Below are 20,889 nucleotides of genomic sequence, written 5' to 3' on the forward strand. Positions count from 1 at the left end.
TCCTCAGGGCGGATGCCACTACCAAGAAGGCCCTCTGCTTGGTTCCCTGCAACCTCACTCCTCGCAGGAAGGGAACCACCAGAAGGCCCTTGGCCCTGGACCTCAGTGTCTGTGCAGAATGATGGAGATGGAGACACTCCTTCAGGTATACTGGGCTGAGCTTTAAAGTTCAGCATCAACACTTTGAATTGTGCTCGGAGCCAATGTAGGTCTTTCTGGACCGGTGTCATGTGGTCTCGGCGACCACTCCCAGTCATCTTCTAGGGATAGGAGGATTGCACTGTGGCATAACAGTTACAGTGTTGGACTAGGACCTGGGAGGGCAGGGTTTGAATCCCCATGCAGCCACGAAGCTCACATGAGTGACTTTGGGCCAGTCGCCATCTCTGGGCACCTAACTTAGCTGACAGGGTTGTTGTGAGGATGTAATGGGGAGAAGGAGGACAACCCAGAGCACCTTGAGATCTTTGGAAGATAAAGGCAGTATCGAAATGAAATGAATATATATATGGCAGGAATGAGGAAGCATAACTGTAGTAGGGTGAATGGCTGTGGGAGAAATTACCGTATTTTTCGCACCATAGGACGCACTTTTTCCCTCCTAAAAAGCAAGGGAAAATTTGTGTGCGTCCTATGGAGCGAATGCAGGGGGGAGGCAGGCGGGAAAAGACCCCAAGAGCCCCCCCTAAAAACTGGGTGCGCCCTATGGTCCGGTGCGCCCTATGGTGCGAAAAATACGGTACTTGGGCAAGCAGTTGAAGTGGTGGCAATTGTGAGTTGGAGAGCTGGAGCAGGGGAGGTTATATAATAGAGAATCCAGAGGAGAGCTGTTCCGTGCTGCATTTGATGTGAGAGAAAGGGCAAGCGCTGTGAAATGTTTCGACATCCATGTTTTGTCATGATTCCAACATACCTTTCACCTGATTTGTGAAGAGCTCAGGGTATAACAGCGTGGCATGTTTCAAACATTCCTAAACTTGCCCTAGTACAAATGTTGAGGCACTTGACATCAGCATGGCTGCTTGTTTGATTGCCTGAAGGGGAAGGGCAAGACTGGTTGATTTAAACACACACACACTGAAGATTTTAGCAGATAGCAACTGCCTTGAGGTGCATCAAATTGGCTGGCATCTAGGTGTGGGTTGCTGAGGCTCTCAACTAGCAGAGAAGGTTCAGAAGGTACATGTTGTCTCGCTAAAAGAGGGAATGGTGATAGAGAAATAGTAATATATGGTTAATTCTACTGGTAGCAAATAATTGCCACCCCGTGGAAGCAGCAGGTAGTCTCTCAGTGTTAAAAGTGGAATGGACTTTTCTGATTTCTTTCAGGCAGTAGTCTTCAAATTTTATGGACCTGGGACTTTTAACCACATATGCATGTGAAGACCCACTTCTTAACGGTAAAAAATAAGGTTAATAAGGTGGGTTTGCAACAGTAGCCATTACCATCTTGGATCAGGCCATGACCCACCAGCTGAAATCCAATTCTGTAAACCAGTCTTTCCCAAACGTTGAGTCTCCAGCTGTTTTTGGACTACAATTCCCATCATTCCTGCCAGCTAGGAATGATGGGACTTGTAGTCCAAAAACAGCTGGAGACTCAACGTTTGGGAAACATTGCTTTAAAGCAAGAGAGGTCCTTCAGCACATAGGCAACTGTACTGCTCCTACTCCCCTACACCCAGGGGTCCTTTACCTTTACATCAGGATCATTTCATTTCCCTGCAAGCAGTCACCTACATCTCTAATCCCTGCAGTGCCTCGTATCTGCAAAGGAGGAATTGGCCACCCCTCATGCTCTTCTCGCAACCCTTACCACTATCTGCCTTTTGTGCTTTTCGCAGTGGAAGGTGGTGTCAATCTTCAGCTCATCTACGCAGTGTGTAGCGGTCAGCCGAAATACTGTGCTAGGAATGAAAATAGTTTAATTTCCTGTACGGTGAGCCAGAAGAAATGATGACAAGCTACCAGGGGGAGTCTGACCCTTCCCTTTTGTTCAGTGGGCTACATTCCGGCCATGCTGAAGTCAGAGATTTCTATGCACACAAGGCCTCGCACATCTTTCCATCCAGCCAAGCAAGGGGCATCATTGCAGTTCAGAGACACAATCCAACCAAGCAAAAGTCCTCGGGAAGGATGCAAAGCTGGGCCAGTGAGAGATGTGGCCTGTGGCCTGGACAGAGTCCCCTGGCCTGGATGCAGAGGTCCCCCAAAGGGGTTCTCCACCCCTGCTGTATAATGGCTTGAGCCAACTGGGTAGAGCACCTACAGTACTATTTGTTGTTGGGCATACGCTGGCACAGAATTCCTTGAACACACTGCTCCTATATGCCATTGTGATGAGCCATGAGATTAAACCCAAAGGGCACTTAATGGGACAAACTCTTGAAATCAATTATTTCAACGACTGAGTATCAAATTCTCTATTATTTTATTTGGGCTTGCTGCTGCTCAGAATCAACCCCCCCCCCCAAACAATTCACAGATAGGCCTTATGATACCTGGAATATCCAGCTGGTGGCAGCAGTGCTTTTCTTAACATAATGCAGTGGAATACCCTCTATCCTGTGAAGGCGATGGGCGGATGCAGAACCTTATTTTCAAAACGATGACCAAGGGCAACAGTCGTAATTTTGTGTGTGCGTCCATACGTTCCTGTGCAAATTATTCGTACCTGCTATTGTCTCTTAATTTTCACAGTGAGTTCGTTTCCCCCCAAACTTTCTGATGCGAAACATTTTAAAACTAAAGCCTGAAGTTTTATTACACCACCCAAAACCACGAGGCTTTTGCTCTGAAAACCTAAGATCTGGTGATTCCAGAGCGAAGGAACATAAAATATACCGTATGTTCTGGCGTACAAGATGACTTTTTATCCCTGGAAAATTACCCCAAAAGTCGGGGATCGTCTTATACTCTGGGTATACGCGTTGGGAAGGAGGAGAGGGAGCCGGTGAGCAGAGGCGCCCCTTTTGCCGTCGCTCCTCCTCCCTCCCCACAGAAGGGGATGCGGAAACTCCTTCTGAGCGTGGCGCTCACCTGCCTGCCCACCATACACCTTGCCTCAGGCTGCTGCTGCTGCTGTGATGGCAGAGGCAGCAGAGTAGTGCACGCTCTGCCCCTGGCGGCACTCAAACTCTATAACTCTAAAACTCTAAAATTGAACAGCAAAAGTTGGGGGGGTCACCTTATACGCCCAGTCACCTAATATGCCGGAATCTACGGTACCTTTAAAGCGCAAAGCTTCCCCTCAAGGAATTATGGGCACTGTAATTTATCCATCACAGAGTTACTATTCCTAGCCTTAACAAACTACAGCTCCCAGGATTCTTTGAGGAGGGGGGTGGAAATGTACTCGGAAAGTTACAGTGTGTGTGTATGTAGCCTCAGGACATGTTTTTGTGCTCTGGTGGGGACGTCTGCCAGGTCAGCTTCCATTCTTTAGAAATGAATCAAATGAATGTTTGGTCATTGGACAATGTGTAAAGGGAGCTTTGACTGAGTAGGTGCTGCCTTTTCTGAGCTTTGCAAAACTTTTAACTTGTTTAAAACATCCGGTTTTATCAGCAAATTATAATTTACTGAGGTTTTATGATTAAATGATCTATAAAACATGATAAAGAAAAGGAAAAGAAAAGCAGCAAGCTCAAAGCCCTGTGCAAGCATTTGATCTTCACACTGTTCCAAATTGGGGGGGTGGGGGGAGCAAGGCTGCACTTGTAAAAAAATCCATGCAATTCAGAATCCTAAAGTCACAGGATTCCAAAATGCGGCAGGACACTTGTCATGCTTCCTGGTTTTACGCCTCACCCCTCCCACACTGCACTGGAGCCTCCACAGTTTAGCAGGGTCAGCAAGCATAACCCTCCTCTTCCCTTCACACATGTGGGATCAAAGGGTTGAACACCCAAACGAGGTGGTGATGACCCACCATCAAGTTCTTCCATGAAGGCAGGAACTCCCGAGCACCTCATTGTAGAAACTAAGCGCTTGGCTGAAATGCATTTAAGATTGCCTCGCGAGAGCCTTGCATTGTATCACAATTGGAACTAGAATGGACTAAGGCCTTGTAGTGTTTTGCTTCTCCTTTCTGATTGTCCAATACTGTACTTTGTTGTTGTTTAGTCGTTTAGTCGTGTCCGACTCTTCGTGACCCCATGGACCAGAGCATGCCAGGCACTCCTGTCTTCCACTGCCTCCCGCAGTTTGGTCAAACTCATGCTGGTAGCTTCAAGAATACTGTCCAACCATCTCGTCCTCTGTTGTCCCCTTCTCCTTGTGCCCTCCATCTTTCCCAACATCAGGGTCTTTTCCAGGGAGTCTTCTCTTCTCATGAGGTGGCCAAACTATTGGAGCCTCAGCTTCTTTTTTTTTTTTTTTTTTTTTTTATAATAATATTTATTAATTTTCCAAGTGTACAAAAAAGAGAAAAGCTAGAAATAATAATAAAAAAGAGGTACATACAATAAGATAAAAAAAAAAAAAAAAGGAGGGGAAGAGAAAGCAGGGGGGAAAAAGCAAAGCCAAAATATACCCAAACAAGAATCCCACACCCTCCCTCCACCCTTCCCTTCAAAACATACAAAAAGAACATCAAAAAACAAAAAACAAACAACAACAACAACAACAACAAAAAGAATAAATCTCCATCATTCCACATCTATTTTCAAATAACTTATTTCCTTGGCCTCCTCCCCTCTCCCCTTCTGCATTCCAGTTATTAATCAGATCAGCAAATTCTTTCCGTCTTTTACTGCTTACTCACTTATTTACTTAATCCATTTATATCTTATTATCTTCCCAGTTCAAGTAAGCGCCTAAAAACAAATTTAACTAAACTCCAATTCCCTAGTTAAAAAGAAGATACAAAAAACAACCACAATAAAAACCTTAAAACTTATACTTTTAACTCATATACCTTTAAATCTTATTCCCTCATTTCCTTATGTTGTTTCCACAAAAGCCGAATGAAATCATTCCACCATCTCCCATTTGTTCTTAATTATACCATATTATTTAAATACTGTTTTTTATTTTCCCAATTTTCCCCACCGTCTCATCTCCCTGGTATCAGGTACTGCCAGTCTTTTTTACCAGTTTTATCAATCTTATCAGTCAAAATTAATTTCCTAACCCGGTTCCCTTATGTCCGAGGCCCTCAAATCATCTCCCTGTACTGCCTGCAAGTTTCTTCTCTGGCCTAAAGTTAAGTCCCAAAGAGCTTTTCTCTCAACGTCTTCTTTAATTTTCTTCAGCACGCTCGCCCAAACTTCATAATTCAGTTCGTAAACCAGTAAGTATTCCAGGGCGTGCTCCACAGTTTCTTTGGGGTAACAATCGTCCATCCTTTCAGACTTTCTCGCAGTGTCCCCGTCCAGCGTGTTTATCATCCATCTTGCGTCACTCAATCCATGAGGGACACTGCTCTGTCTTTCAACCTCAGTGTCCTCAAAGTCAGATTTGTCTCCATCAGTTTGGGACTCTGCTCCTAAGGCTTCCCCTTGCAAAATCAAGGCCGGTTTTAATTGCTTCCTCGTCTTTTCCAGTGCTTGACTTTGTGAATTTGGTTCCTTTTCCCGAGCCTCAGTTATTAATTTGTTCCCATTCTGTACCAAAGTCATTACATTCTTCCTCAGATCAGAAACACTCTGTTCAAAAATATTCACTTTATTTAAAATGTCATTCAGTAGAGCTGTTATTCTCTGAGCCATATCTTCCAGCTTGTTTTCCCAGTATTGTCTGCTGCCTCTCAAGGTCACTTCAGAACTTCTTGTCTACCATCTGGTCAAAATTTTCCATCTGCTGTAACTATGTAACAGTCCCATTATCCAAGCAGGCAACATTTAGAAACTTTTGGCAACAACTTACTCTTCACTTCAGTTGTAAAAATCTGCCTTTCCACTCCTTTTTTCTTTCAAAACCTGCGAGTCGGTGCCAAAAAGTATATGTCTCTGATCCTCTTTCTCATTAAGATATAGTCCATTCCACCATTATTGTTGTTTTTAAATTATACAGGCTGACAGCCCGGTCCCAGGTTCTGAGACGGCGATAATCCAGGTCAGGTTTTCTGTCCTGCAGGGCTCAAAAGATAAAGATCTCCCCCTCTTCCCCTGCTTCCGAGGGAGGGTCCGCAAGCTTAGATGGTAAAATTCCTCGCTTTAAAAGACACCTTTCCCAAGCTCCGGATTCTAGCGTCTTTGCTTTAGTCTTTATGCAGAACGGAAGGTGAGCTTCCTGTTTATACCTTCACGTTCAAATGCCAAATTCAAATAATTTATCGTCCAATTCTGTTACTTACGAGGTCTTTTCGAGTCCAAATGTTCACAGGAAAAGTCGGCGCTTTCTGGCAACAGCTGTGCGGCTTCACTCCCTGAAAACAGCGATTGATCCGATGTGCCGTGCCTACTCACCCCACGTCGCTCCGGAGCCCCGAAACCGGGGTCTCCCCGCGAGTAGGGAGGGCACTGAAGGCACCTACCGAACCCCAAGTCCACGGTCTTCCTCCGACCGTGGTTTTTAGCGGGTCTCCGCCTCGCCGTGGCGGTCAGACCCTTCTTTTCAGGGAGCAGTCTCCTCCGCAGCGGAGGAAATCCGCCATTAGCCAGCGCGTCGACTCGGAAGCTCCCTTCGACTCGGAAGCTCCTCCTCAGCTTCAATACTTTAGGGAGATGTGAAACTAAGTGCAGAAATGTTTGTACAGTGGTACCTTGTGTTAAGAACTTAATTTGTTCTGAGGTCTGTTCTTAACCTGAAACTGTTCTTAACCTGAAGCACCACTTTAGCTAATGAGGCCTCCCGCTGCCGCTGCACAATTTCTGTTCTCATCCTGAAGCAAAGTTCTTAAACCGAGGTACTATTTCTGAGTCTGTAACCTGAAGCGTCTGTAACCCGAGGTACCACTGTACATCTTCTGTGTGAAAAGCAGCCAACCAAGAGTTTATTGGGATTTTTTGGAGTGGGGGAAGGGGACAACCCCTACAGCGCAGACTTTAAAACTATGAACACAAGCCTTCAGAATTTCACACCCTTGAGGTGTCAGCCAAAAGCAGCGCAACTGTTCCTTATTTCAACCGTGCTTAGAAAGTGTCTTGTTTTCTAAGTGTACACAGAACTTAGCTATGAATGGAAAAGATTAATGGGGTGGGCCCTCTATTACAGTGAAACATGTTAGGGCAAGTATTGGCTTAACATTGTGCACGTAATTTAAGTTTCCTTATTTGAATTCATAACCATTGGTCGTTAAGTGGGGAAATGATTGTTTTGGCACATGTTTTGGCACACAACTGCACACAATATGGGGGCAAAATATGTGGTCTAAACTACTGAGCCTCTTGGGCTTGCTGATCAGAAGTTCAGTGGTTTGAATCCCTGCGGTGGGGTGAGCTCCCGTCGCTCTGTCCTGGCTCCTGCCAACTTAGCAGTTCGAAAGCATAACAGTGCAATTAGATAAATCAGTACTGCTGCGGTGGGAGGGTAAATGGCGTTTCCATGTGCCCTGATTTCCGTCACAGTGTTCTGTTGCACCAGAAGTGGTTTAGTCATGCTGGCCACATCACCCGGTAAAGATGTCTATGGACAAACACCAGTTCCCTTGGCCTGCAAAGCGAGATGAGCTCCGTAACCTCATAGTCGCCTTTGACTGGACTTAACTGTCCAGGGGTCCTTTACCTTTTTTTTACCTTAATACTTATGCAAAACTAAACTTAGGAAAATTACTTATCAACTGTGTACACCATGCAGTACACAATGTATAGATGTCACCACATTGGCTACTACTTGTTGTTGTTGTTCAGTCATTTAGTCATATCTGACTCTTCGTGACCCTATGGACCATTACTGCCTGGCTGCAGCACTCTAGGGTGTTGGACATGAAACATTCCCAGTCTGGCTGTGTGAGAGGGAGATAGTTCTGCGAGACTATATGTATGGTGAATGGGCATGTGTACATTAGTCAAAACTGCAGACAAAAATGAATATATTAGGAGAAAATTGTACTGAAATGCTGAGCAATTTTGTGAGGATTTTTAAAATAAAACAATTAGCAAATTGCTGCAGAACTGTGGAGAACTGAATTTAAGATTGGAAAAATGAGAAACTGACAGAATCTACATGGGAATATCCATCCATTCCTTTTCTCTATTATTTAGTGTCTTAGAAAGATAGCAGTGGTGGAATTAGGAAGAAGAAGAAAAGTTCAGTTAGGAATGTTTCAAAAACCACCAGCCTCCTGTATTATGGGTTGAGGAGAAGTTAATCCCTAAGAGGATTCTTTTAAAGTAAGTGAGGCATGAACCGTTCAAACTATACAGCCCCTAGTGCGATGCCTGATAATGTCCTGTTGTAACTTGTCAAATAAAAAGAAAGGTAAATGCTTCAAAGACAGAGACAGGAACTTTTGAGAGATTAGCTCTGATCCATGCATTCAAATTGGTGTGAAATCCATATTTCTCATTACTGCAAAAGGCTGAAGCCAGATATGGGACTGCATGTGGTTTGCCTTGTGTAGCTCAGATCACCTGTTTGGGGCAGGGGCAAGAAGAAATGAACCCAACACTCCTAAAATGCACATGCAACAGGTGTGTGTGTGTGTGTGTGTGTGTGTGTGTGTGTGTGTGTGTGTGTTTCATCCTGTTGACTCAGGGATTTGCTATTCCTAACATTTACGTGATTCTTTGATCATTGATATCACATAGACTTACTGGTGTATATCAAGTTGCTAATATGTGAGTGACCTCAACAAATATCTTAATTGCTATTGGGTTAAGATTTGCTGCTAAATGTGTGTGTACCATTTGCATGTAACTGGAAGTTGATATGGTAAGCTGGCATGTTTATAACAACAGCAAGTTTATGATAATTTGTGCAAAGAGAAGTTATTAGGGCTGTTCTGGTGCTTATTTTTGCTTTTGCTTCAAGGGCTTGTATATTACCCCCTATATTTGGGCATCATTTGGTCTGCAGGACGGATGTCTTTTGCACTTTTATTCTAAAGGCAGACTGTGGTGCACTTTATCTATCTCATTTTATTATACTATTGTATACTTTGATGCGATAAACTAATATTGTTTCCAAGCAGTATATAGCAGAGATATATAGCATATATCATGAAATCAGTTATTAGTAACCCTTTTTAAAATCTCAACAGAAAGTAGAACAGTTGGACGTCATCCTAGAGTGAATGTTTTCAATCATTCCTTTTATGTAACTGATGGGTGGAAAATCAGAAGTCCTTTTTATCTCTCCTTTCTTCCTTCCTTCCTTCTTCTTCTTCTTCTTCTTCTTCTTCTTCTTCTTCTTCTTCTATTTCCTCTCCCCTACCTCCTTTGTTTTCCTTGGTGTACTCTGCTCTGGGTGATTATTGGGGTCCAAAAGTTACACACACTTGAAGGTGATGCATAGTTGGTGAAAGACCCTGAATGAGAGACAGGAATGGGAATATCTCTGAGGTTGAGAGAAGAAAGGAAATATCTGAAATGGAGCTGAGAGGGTTCACCTCTTTCTGTGGGAGACAAGGCTTTGGAGCTACATTTGAGAGAGGACTCTGCCTTTTCTTTTCTCTTTCTCTTTTTATTTTGATTAGTGTATTTTCTTGTTTTATGAAAAAGCTGTAGGAATAACAGAGGACGGCGGGAGGTTGAATGCAAGTGAGCTGTGTACAGGCAAGCAAACAAGATGCCAGCTAGCTCTGCCGAAGCTCTTTTTATTAGCACAATATGCAAAACCAGTCAGATACACTTTGGACTGTGACCTTTACGCATCTTCCAATCCCGAGATTGTGGGGTGGTACAAAGTTATTTGGGCACCTGTTTCCACCACATCATTTTCCCCTTGAACAATGTATGACGAAGGAGACAAAGGTCATGACAGACCACTAAGAGAGCAAAGGTTAGATAGAGGGCATGATGTTCAGACAGCTGTGGCTTTGTCTGCAGGTGGAAGTGTGCTCCACACCTGGCAATCATTCCTTCAAAATCTGATGGGGGGGGGACTCACTTAAAATGCCTATTGAAATAAAAAGGTATTCATTCACTAGACACTGGAAGTTCAAAAAGAAAGGGATCTGTCTGTTCTGAACCAGGAGGAACAGCTACAGAGTTGGACCCGCAGTACTGAGTACATGGCTCCTAGTGGGTACAGATGCAATGCATCTGATCCACAGAGGACCCCTAACACTGACTTCCCTGAAAATCTCAGCGATTGGGCAGGAATATAAAGTATCTGGTTCGCCTTACAAATTATTAAGGTTCTGAGTCTTTTTTTGACCTATTGTCAATCAGGGTCTAGATGTAGGCTTTGAAGTGAATTCAACAGCTACAACTCTGTACCACAGGCTACCATGTAAAACAGAAGGGCAACCAAGAAAACTTAGGATGTGCCGTTGCATGCCTTTCCAGGGGACTTGAAGGTTTCAGTCTAAACATGTGCATGTTTACTCCATGGGCTTGCTCCCAAAAAATGAGGCAAAGAAGAACTGGATCTGAGCTTTTGCTGAATTGTGCCCAGACCCCAATGAGCTCAACAAACATTATAAGGACAGAAGACACATTTTTCTCCTTGTCTCCTTGGTAGGGAAAATGATTTTATTCAATGCGTGAGAAAGTGTTGATGCTGCAGGCATTCGGTTTCCAGCACACTGTATCTTGGACAAGGTCAGAAAAAATACAGATGATAAAACAAGGAGTTGGGAATGAGATTTCCTTTTGCCTGGGTGCTACCGATAACTTACCCTTCTGTGGGGAGAGATTATGGCCGTTTATAAGATGCAAATGACTTCAATGACAACAAGAAAACAATTCATGACATTATGCTTGGGAGACTGGCTTTTTTCAGAAAATAAATAAATTGCAGTTTGAAACCTTTGTGTTTCTAAGAACAATGTTGCATTCCTCTGCTTTTCTTTGTCTTCTTTGAAAGCGCTCACTGTACTCTGGAACAAAATGGCATCTACTGTGCTTTTCAGCGGAGAGATAAAGACTTTCTTCGGTTCAATGTGCCAAAGCTCATCAGTCTTATCTTAATTTCTCTGACCATATTTCTCAGAGCTTGGATACATGCTGAAGAATATGACGATTCAGACGAAGGAGTTTTAGGTACGGGGAAAAAGATGGTGGCTGGGATCTAAGGAGCTGGTAAAGTGGAATTTTTGGCTGCTTCTTGTAGTCAAAAGGCAACTGACTGCCTTGACAATATATCTCTAGTTCCCTGCGTTTCAGAGATGCCTTGTTTAGGTGAGTGGAAACACTTTCCCAGTGAGTTTTGAGGCATGTCCCAAATTTGTCTGGGATCGACTATTTTCCCTTGTAAACCTTCGTGGTTATCAGATTTCAGACATGCAGGGACAAACGAGACATAATCATCATTCTGTGACGGGAATTCCCAGTACCGTTTTTCTGTTCCAAAATGCCAGAAGAGGAGGGAGATTCTAACCTAATTCCTCTGTGTCGCAGCCCTGATCCAAATCCTACCCCTCCCCAAGCAGTTAGTCATTGAGAGACATTTCCCCCTCCACTACTAATAATGATTGCTTGAGCAGAGATTTGGACTGGAGCCTTCTGTAGCTATTGGGGGGTGGGATTTGGATTGGGAGGTCTATAGCACGGGGGCAAGGAGTTAGACCCACAGCAGGACTGTGATCGAAATTGTGGAGGTGGGAACTGCTGCTTCTAATTAAGGGTATTCCAGTTACGAAGGCCTCATAACACACCTGCTTTGATCCTCACTGTGCCATATCTAGTTAGCTATCTGTTATTCTGTTTCTGTGGACTGGTGTTGGAGCAGATGAGCAAATAAAAGAGATGCTTCTTTTGGAAGGGAAGAACACTTTTAAGAAATTGGAGGACAGGTTTTTCATATAACACACACTCTCACTCTCTCTCTCCCCCCCCTCTTTCTTTCTTTCTTTCATTCTTTCTTAGATGACCTTAGCCTCACTAAATGACTGTTAACAGACTGCTGAGACATCATTTCCTTGCATTCTCTCTCTCTCTCTCTCTCTCTCTCTCTCTCTCTCTTCTTGTGGGAATGGGGAGATCTGATCTAATGTGATCTGCAAAGACCTGCTAAGATGCTTCCTGGCTTCCCAGTAACAGCCCTAAAAGGACCAATTAAACCTATTATTTTAAGGATATTATCTGTGCCTGCTGGATCAGTTTCCTCCATTAATTGTTATGGGTCTCGCAGGAACAGCCATCCAGCACACTTTAAAAGAATGGATGTGCTCCAAAAGAGCTGGAATACATCTTCTGTATGAGCGGCTTTTTGTTTCGGATGAATTTGCATGCAGTCAATAACAAGGCTGTTCAACTGGAGCTGAAAAACAGCCTTACAATGCCAGGCCCTGAATGGATCCTCTGTTAAAGAGGATGAACCAATTAAGCCACGGGAGCACATGAGAACTCTGATTGGCTTCCACAGGATTGGACCAATCCATAAGCATTTTCTCACTGGCTTTGACCCCCTCGGGCTCTGCTCTCAAGTTGCGATGAACACAACTTGAACTGCGCTGGAAAGGGGGAGTGGAGGCAACAGCAGTAGCAGGATCTCTTGGCTTTAACAGTGATTAAAAATATTAAATTTCTAAATGTTCAGCAGAAAACGTTCACTTTTCTAATGGCTAAACGAATGCCTTTGTACCCCCTGCGTTGACAGAAAACAAAATGCTACCAAGGTGAATAAAATCAGAATTTCTCCCAGCATTGAATCAAAGCATCCAAAAGGCTAATTACTGTATTTTTTGCTCTATAAGACTCAGTTTTTCCCTCCTAAAAAGTAAGGGGAAATGTGTGTGCATCTTATGGAGTGAATGCAGGCTGCACAGCTATCCCAGAAGCCAGAACAGCAAGAGGGATTGCTGCTTTCACTGCGCAGCGATGCCTCTTGCTGTTCTGGCTTCTGAGATTCAGAATTTTCCCCCCTTGTTTTCCTTCTCCAAAAACTAGGTGCGTCTTGTGGTATGGTGCGTCTTATAGAGCGAAAAATACGGTATTATGACAAAGGTGTGTCAAGCAGGGTGCAGGTCACCCACTGACAGGGATGGCATACTTAGTGCTTCTCACAGTGATGACCTCAAACACACATTTTTACTCTCCTCACCGCCACCGTCCCCCCAAACGGATGAGCTGCAGACTTCCATTCATGCAAAAGGAATGTACTCAGAAGAAGAACACAACTGGGACTGAGTCTAAACCTGCTTTACAGACCCCAGCTGCTCCTTTATTTTGTTATTTAGGTAGCTTATGCATCAGTTAGGTTGCTCAGTTCAGATGGACACTGATTTTGCAGGGAAAGGCATAAAAATGCAGCATGCCATAAGAAATGACAGGACAGGTATGGGTTGTGGGGTGACGTGGGAGAGATTCTGCTTGAACAATGCCCAGAGACCCTTGACTCAAAACAGACTCAGAATCACAGGAAAGCCCAGAATGGATAAGGTGATGGTTTGCAATGTCAGTTTCCTGCCATGTGAGAACCATTAAAGTCAAATACAGTACAAATTCATGCCCATAGCCATCGATCGGCCCATGAAAGTATTTTTTGCAAACTCTGTCATGTGGGCCTGTGCTACAGCTTCTTTTGAAAAGGAAGTGCTTTATCATGCTATCATTCCTACAGACAAACCTTCACTTAGTGAGATTACACAGACAGGGGAATAGCTCAGTTGGTAGAGCAGGAGACTCTTAAGCTCAGGCTCGTGGGTTCGAGCCCCAGGTTGGGCACAAGTTTCCTGCATTGCACAGCGTTGGACGAGATGACACTTGGGGTCCATTCCATCTCTACAGTTCTGTGATTCTATGACTCCCAGAGAGGAGTTTGTAGTTACCGAATTTTTCGCTCCATAAGACGCACCCTTTTCCTCCTAAAAAGTAAGGGGAAATGTCTATGCGTCTTATGAAGCGAATGAGTGGTCCCTGGAGCCGAACTGCCCATTGGGTCACCCCAAATTCACCATCAGATCACATAGCATGTCCATGACTACAGCCTGCACCCAAAAAAAAAATCACGCATCCACTGTTGTGTGGGGGCCACAATGGCACAAAAACGTGGTTACAAAGCATGGATCCACATGGATCCTCAGGATTTTTGCATTGGGTCACCCCAAATTCACCGTCAGATCACATGTCTGTGGCCACAGCATGAACCACAAAAATCATACATCCACTGTTTCATTCAGAATATTTTTTTCTTGTTTTCCTCCTCTAAAAACTAGGTGTGTCTTATGGTCAGGTGCGTCTTATGGAGCGAAAAATACGGTACTTTGCTTTCCCCAGAGTTTGGCTTAGTGTGACATCTGAACCTGGACTTCTTGTTAAGCTCTCTTCTGTTGCTGAGCCCCAGCTTCTGGTTAATGAGGGGAGAGCTTAGCCAAACAACATGCTCAGCTGCAACTGTTCTGCACAGCTGCAGAAAGGACCATAGAGAAGCCAGGCATCTGCAAGCTCCTTGTTTGCATGGTCTCACCATGCCACGCTTTGCCTTAGCTGGTGCTGTGAACCAGTCCATTGTGGCTGCAGGACACAGTCAAAGAGAGACAGAAACACAGGCTCCTCCTTGCCGCAGGAGCACCACACAGGCATCGTTGCTCAAGGATTTTTTGCAGCAAGGGCTTTTCCTTGGCCTATTTGCATATTTTGAGATGCCATTGAAAGTCATTCCGCTGCGTTAGGGAACCTGCTCAGTAGACCTGGGTTTCACAGTTTTGTGAATTAGGGTCTTTAGACAGTGGCAATTTGTTCAGATTTATCCATAGAATCATATAATTGTAGAGTTGGAAGGGACCCTGAGGATCATCTAGTCCAACCCCCGGCAATGCAGCTGTCCCATACAGGGATCGAACCTGCAGGCTTGGTGTTGTCAGCACCACGCTCTAGCCAACTGAGCTATCCAGGCTGTGCTGCATCCAGTAGCTTACATTCACATAGTTCCCCACTCTGATGGGGTTTTCTCTTGTGGACACAGGTGATGATATTTATTCATTAGCTAGGTTTATTAGATCCAGACTTCAACAACTTGATTATTTCTATTATTATTATTATTATTATTATTATTATTATTAGGGTCATATTGATTGGCTTGAGTTGCCCAAAGCTGTATGTTATGCATATGATTTGTGACATCACCTCCCATTTTAACACCTTAGGTTACTCCCCCCCCCCCTCCCCACAGGTCTCCTGCAACCTCTTCACTTGGACTGCAAAGTGAACTGAACCGAAGCCATTTTAAAATCCGTACGGTATAGGCAATATTGGGGCAGAGCATTTCCCAGGCTCATGTAGTTGGCTGTCAGGCTCTTGTTAGCTTGTCAACAACTCATCACCAAAAGCGTGCTTGTAAAATACGCAGTTAAAATTTGCATCAGTGCCGGGCAGAGAGGAGAGGAATGCCATATTGTCGTTTGGTTTCTGAGTTTTCAGATATGAGTAAGCAGTTAATAAAATAACGAATCATCGTTACCGGATGCTAGCTGGCAGCCTGTTGGCACAGTACAAGATGTTTTAGTTAATTAAGTTGTGCAACAGTATCATCTTCACATCAAAGCATATGGTTTTATTTGGGTGACAACTGTAGGTAGCGAGTGTCATGCTGAAAACTTATCATAAACAATGGCCTTAAAACCCCACTATATACAATGTAATGTTTCTGTTTCATTCTGGCCACATGTGGCAGCTTCTCAGGTAAAAAGGTAAAGGTAAAGGACCCCTGGACGGTTAAGTCCAGTCAAAGGCGACTATGGGGTTGCGGCGCTCATCTCGCTTTCAGGCCGAGGGAGGCGGTGTTTGTCCGCAGACAGCTTTCTGGGTCATGTGGCCAGCATGACTAAACCGCTTCTGGCACAACGGGACACCGTGACAGAAATCAGAGCGCATGGAAATCCTGTTTACCTTCCTGTTGCAGCAGTACCTATTTATCTACTTGCACTGGTGTGCTTTCAAACTGCTAGGTTGGCAGGAGCTGCGACAGAGCAATGGGCGCTCACTCCGTTGCAGGGACTCTAACCGCCGACCTTTCAATCGGCAAGCTGAAGAGGCTCAGTGGTTTAGACTACAACAGACACCTGAAGCATAATAGAAAATGATTCATAAAGTAAGTGATATTCAATATCACTATTAAATCTCCATAGCAGACAAGAAAACCGACCTGATCCAGCAGCCCCTTTCTGCATGTCAAGGGTGATAGCCAACTGAGTTCAGCTCAAAAAAGACCTATTAAAATTAATGGATCTAAGTTGTTCATATCCAGTAGTTTCAATGAATCTACTCTGAATGGAACTTTATTAAACATACATACATACATACATACATACATCATACATACATACATACATACATACATACCCCACCCATCTGGCTGGGTTTCCCCAGGCACTCTGGGTGGCCCCCAACAGAATTTTAAAAACACGACAAAACATCAAACATTAAAAACTTCCCTAAACAGGGCTGCTTTCAGATGTCTTCTAAAATTCAGACAGCTGTTTCTTTCCTTGACATCTGATGGGAGGGTGTTCCACAGGGTGGGTGCCACCACCAAGAAGGCCATCTGCCTAATTCCCTGTAACCTCACTTCTCTCAGTGAGGGAACTGCCAGAAGAATTGGATACAGCTCTGAGTTCCTCAATGCACAAAGGAAGTAACATCTCTCTGTAGGCATCCTTTGGCACTGTCATAGAATCATAGAGTTGGAAGGGACCCTAAGGATCATCTAGTCCAATCCCCTGCATTGCAGGAAGAGGCAGCTGTCCCATACAGGGATCAAACCTGCAACCTTGGCATTATCAGTGCCGTGCACTAACCAACTGAGCTATTGCGGAATGTGTCCCTTCCATTGAACTGATTGGGGAACTCTGCTGGCGTGGAAATCCACAACAAAAGTCACCATAGAGCTCTGGACATGGTCCAGCATGTGAGGTATTAATTAGATTCCATTTAATTGAGCCTTGCTTTTACAAAATGGTAATAGAGTAGAGCTTCTTTAAGTTCTTTAGATGGCTGAACCAGTTTAATTAATTCCCTCACCTGTGCAAGCAACAATTATTGCCCAGAGCAGAGGGTCACACATTCTCCCTCATCCATGTTGCACAGGAGCATAATAACAACAACAACAACAACAACAACAACAACAACAATAATAATTTATTTATACCCCGTCCATCTGGCTGAGTTTCCCCAGCCACTCTGGGTGACTTCCAATCAAGTGTTAAAAACAATACAGCATTAAATATTAAAAACTTCCCTAAAAAGGGCTGCCTTCAGATGTCTTTTAAAGATAAGATAGCTACTTATTTCCTTCACATCTGAAGGGAGGGCATTCCACAGGACAGGCACCACTACCGAGATGGCCCTCTGTCTGGTTCCCTGTAACCCCACTTCTCGCAATGAGGGAACCGCCAGAAGGCCCTTGGCGCTGGATCTCAGTGACCGGGCTGAACGATGGGGGTGGAGACGCTCCTTCAGGTATACAGGACCAAGGCTGTCTTGTACAAAGTCCAATCACTGGACCATTTACCTCGAGTAGTCCATACTGGCTAAACAGCCAGTCTCCAGGTTTTCAGAGATGAGTAATTCTTAGCCTTACTTGAAGTGGGGACCTGTCACATGTCTTCTGCTATGAGATTCAGCACTGGTATGATGGAACCCCATGCTGACTGTCTTCTTCCTCTCCTCTGGATCAAACTGCAAGGCTAATGTAATAAAAATATGAATCAATGGGATCCAAAGCACCAGTTATTCTGCTCACACATGGTCCACCCCAACATTGGGAGGGCCCTGGAGTCCATGAGACTGCTGAGGCCGACACAAAAAAGAAATATTTGCCCCTCTCCTCTTTCTACTTATGCAACACGGTGCTGTGAGGGTGTTTGATCCCAGTCATAGGCAGTAGTTCCCATTCAAGCGCACTGACTCAGAAGATTAAATAGGATTTATGAATCTTGTTTTATAAACTCTAGATCAATAATGAGAAAAATAGCTACAGAGTGTCTCCTCTAAACCCTAGTAAATTGCTGAGAATGGCAAGGCAGGTTTGCAACACACAGGAAACTGGAAATTTTCTTTCGGTGCGAAAAACTTGAATTTGCCTTTGGATAGGTATTTATAATGTTAGCACTAAGAAGAAACATCCCTGCCTTGTTTCTGGAGCATTTTCTTTAGAGAGGTGAGTCCAAACAACATTAGGGTGACAATTCTGAGCATACAAACTTAGTAGGAGTGGGGAATCCCTTTCTCAGCCCATTTTTGATACCATAAAATGGACGTAAATCCCACTTGGATCCCTGGAGTCCAAAAGGGCAAGCTGACCAGATCATATACAGTGGTACCTCGCAAGACGAATGCCTCGCAAGACGAAAAACACGCAAGATGAAAGAGTTTTTTGTTTTTTGAGTTGCTTCGCAAGACAAATTTCCCTATGGGCTTGCTTCGCAAGACGAAAACGTCTTGTGCCTTTTTCTTAAAACCGTCAATGCATTCCTATGGGAAACCGTCAATGCATTTCCTATGGGAAACCGTGCTTCGCAAGACGAAAAATTCACAAGACGAAAAAACCCTCAGAACGAATTAATTTCGTCTTGCGAGGCACCACTGTATGTGGGGTCTTTGATGTGTAAATATACCTTGCTAACCTCTCTCACTACCAAAGGAACACGAGCAAATAGCAAAGAGAATCTGTACAAGCGCCGCTGACACAAAACCCCACACATACATTAAGTAGAATAGAAACATCACCACCCAACCCCACCCTCACTCACCATGCCCCCCCCTCCACCTCTTCCCCCCTTTTCTTCCTAATATAACACTAATGTCTCAACAAATGAAACTGATCTGGAGAAAATGTAACTTGGAAAAAGAGACATTGCGCATACTTTTGTAAACCAAGAAAATACATTTTAAAAAAACCTTAAAAATGTGGAGTTCATTTTCGATTCTTTCCTGGGGGTGCTACATTTTTGAATTGCCTGTCGAATGCTAATTGATCTTTCTCTGTCCTTAATAACCCATCTTGCGAGCGAAACCTAAATCCTGTTAGAGGAACCTAATTGAAGCCATCCTTGTACCCATTATTAATATAATGAGGGGGTTCCAGCTTCAGAAGAGTTCCCATAAGAACCTTGCCTTGGAGGAATTGGCAGATGAGGAACATGGAGAGAGAGACATAGAGAGTTCTTTCCACTCCAGGAAGGGCATATAGAAATGCCCTGCTTCTCCCTACATTAGCGAGCTCTTGGTGCCACCTTTGCTTGTGCAGTGATTACACCAATCCCTCCTCTCATCTCAGACCTATTTGCTTATCAAGCAACCAACATGCACCACACAAAAGAAAATGGTCAAAGAATCCCATGGTTAACAAACCTGGAAGGAAAGGGCAAAGAATGAAGGTAGGGAGGAGTAAGACCAACCACCACAACACCACCTTACATGCTCCCACCATATTAGTGGGTATTTTTGCTAGTTTCGTATATCCTTATGACGTTCGAGACATGCATAGTCCTGAAAAGGCTGGGTTCCATTAATTAGTGAGAGGTACATAGTCAGTACAATCTGCATTGTATTTCTGGCTGTGCAATAAATCACAAGAAACAGAAGCTGTTTCTAAAAGCACACCTATCTGTATTCGAGAAAAAGGTGGGTGCAACGTGGCTGAGCATACAGCATACAGCAGAACAGAGAGTTTCATCCTTCTGTTGAGTCAGCAATGATTGGGTCTGGAGTATGCTCCATTAAAGCAAGAAAGTGGAGTTTCTGCAACTCTCAGCTTGCTTTAATTATAACGTCAAGGTAATGCTGTGCTGTATGGCACCAAGAGAGTTTGCGTGCATCTGTGATAGTTACCTGAAATGTTCACAATGGGTTGGGTCCAGACCCAAGTGAGTTGAACTTGGAGCCCATTGAAATCAGTGGGACAAGGGAGTCGTTGCTTAAATTTGATCCCATCAGAAGCAGTGGGACTTGCGTTCAACTGACTTAGTGTAACCCTATGTTTCAGATATGTTACATTTTTAGTCCAGCATCCTATGTCAACCTGCACCGTAGCATCTTCTCTGCATGCCTTACCCACCAAGCCACCCCTGAGCCAAGGAGATAAGTAACTATACAACCTTTAGAAGACATCTGAAGGCAGCCCTATATAGGGAAATTTTAAAAAATGTTTAATGTTTTATTATGTTTTTATATATGTTGGAAGCCACCCAGAGTGGGATTGCCATATTTCAAACAGTGAAAATCGGGGCAGAAAAGTTATTGAGATTTTTTTTTTGGCAAAATCGCAAAAATAAATGCCGTTTTTGAGCTATTTTTATGGGAAATTGGCAAAAACTGCACTGCCTTACGTCCAGATTTTCCCATATATTTCTTCTGATTGGAGCCCAGACACTGCTGCCGACTCCACTATTCTGGATATGTCCAGGAAATTCTGGACGTATGGCAACCCTAACCCAGAGTAGCTGGGGTAATAATAATACAGTGGTACCTCGGGTTAAAGGGACGCGGGTGGCGCTGAGGGTAAAACCTCAGCGCCTAGGACTTGCCGATCGTATGGTCGGCGGTTCGAATCCCTGCGGCGGGGTGCGCTCCTGTCGTTTGGTCCCAATGCCTGCCAACCTAGCAGTTCAAAAGCACCCCTGGGTGCAAGTAGATAAATAGGGACCGCTTACCAGCGGGAAGGTAAACGGCGTTCCGTGTGCTGTGCTGGCTCGCCAGATGCAGCTTGTCACGCTGGCCATGTGACCCGGAAATGTCTGCGGACAGCGCTGGCTCCTGGCCTATAGAGTGAGATGAGCGCACAACCCTAGAGTCTGGCAAGTCTGGCCCGTACAGGCAGGGGTACCTTTACCTTTCCCTTACCTCGGGTTAAGTACTTAATTCGTTCCGGAGGTCCATTCTTAACCGGAAACTGTTCTTA

Source organism: Podarcis tiliguerta (genome assembly GCF_965153285.1).
Source record: "Podarcis tiliguerta genome assembly, chromosome: 3".
In the NCBI taxonomy this organism is placed as follows: Eukaryota; Metazoa; Chordata; class Lepidosauria; order Squamata; family Lacertidae; genus Podarcis; species Podarcis tiliguerta.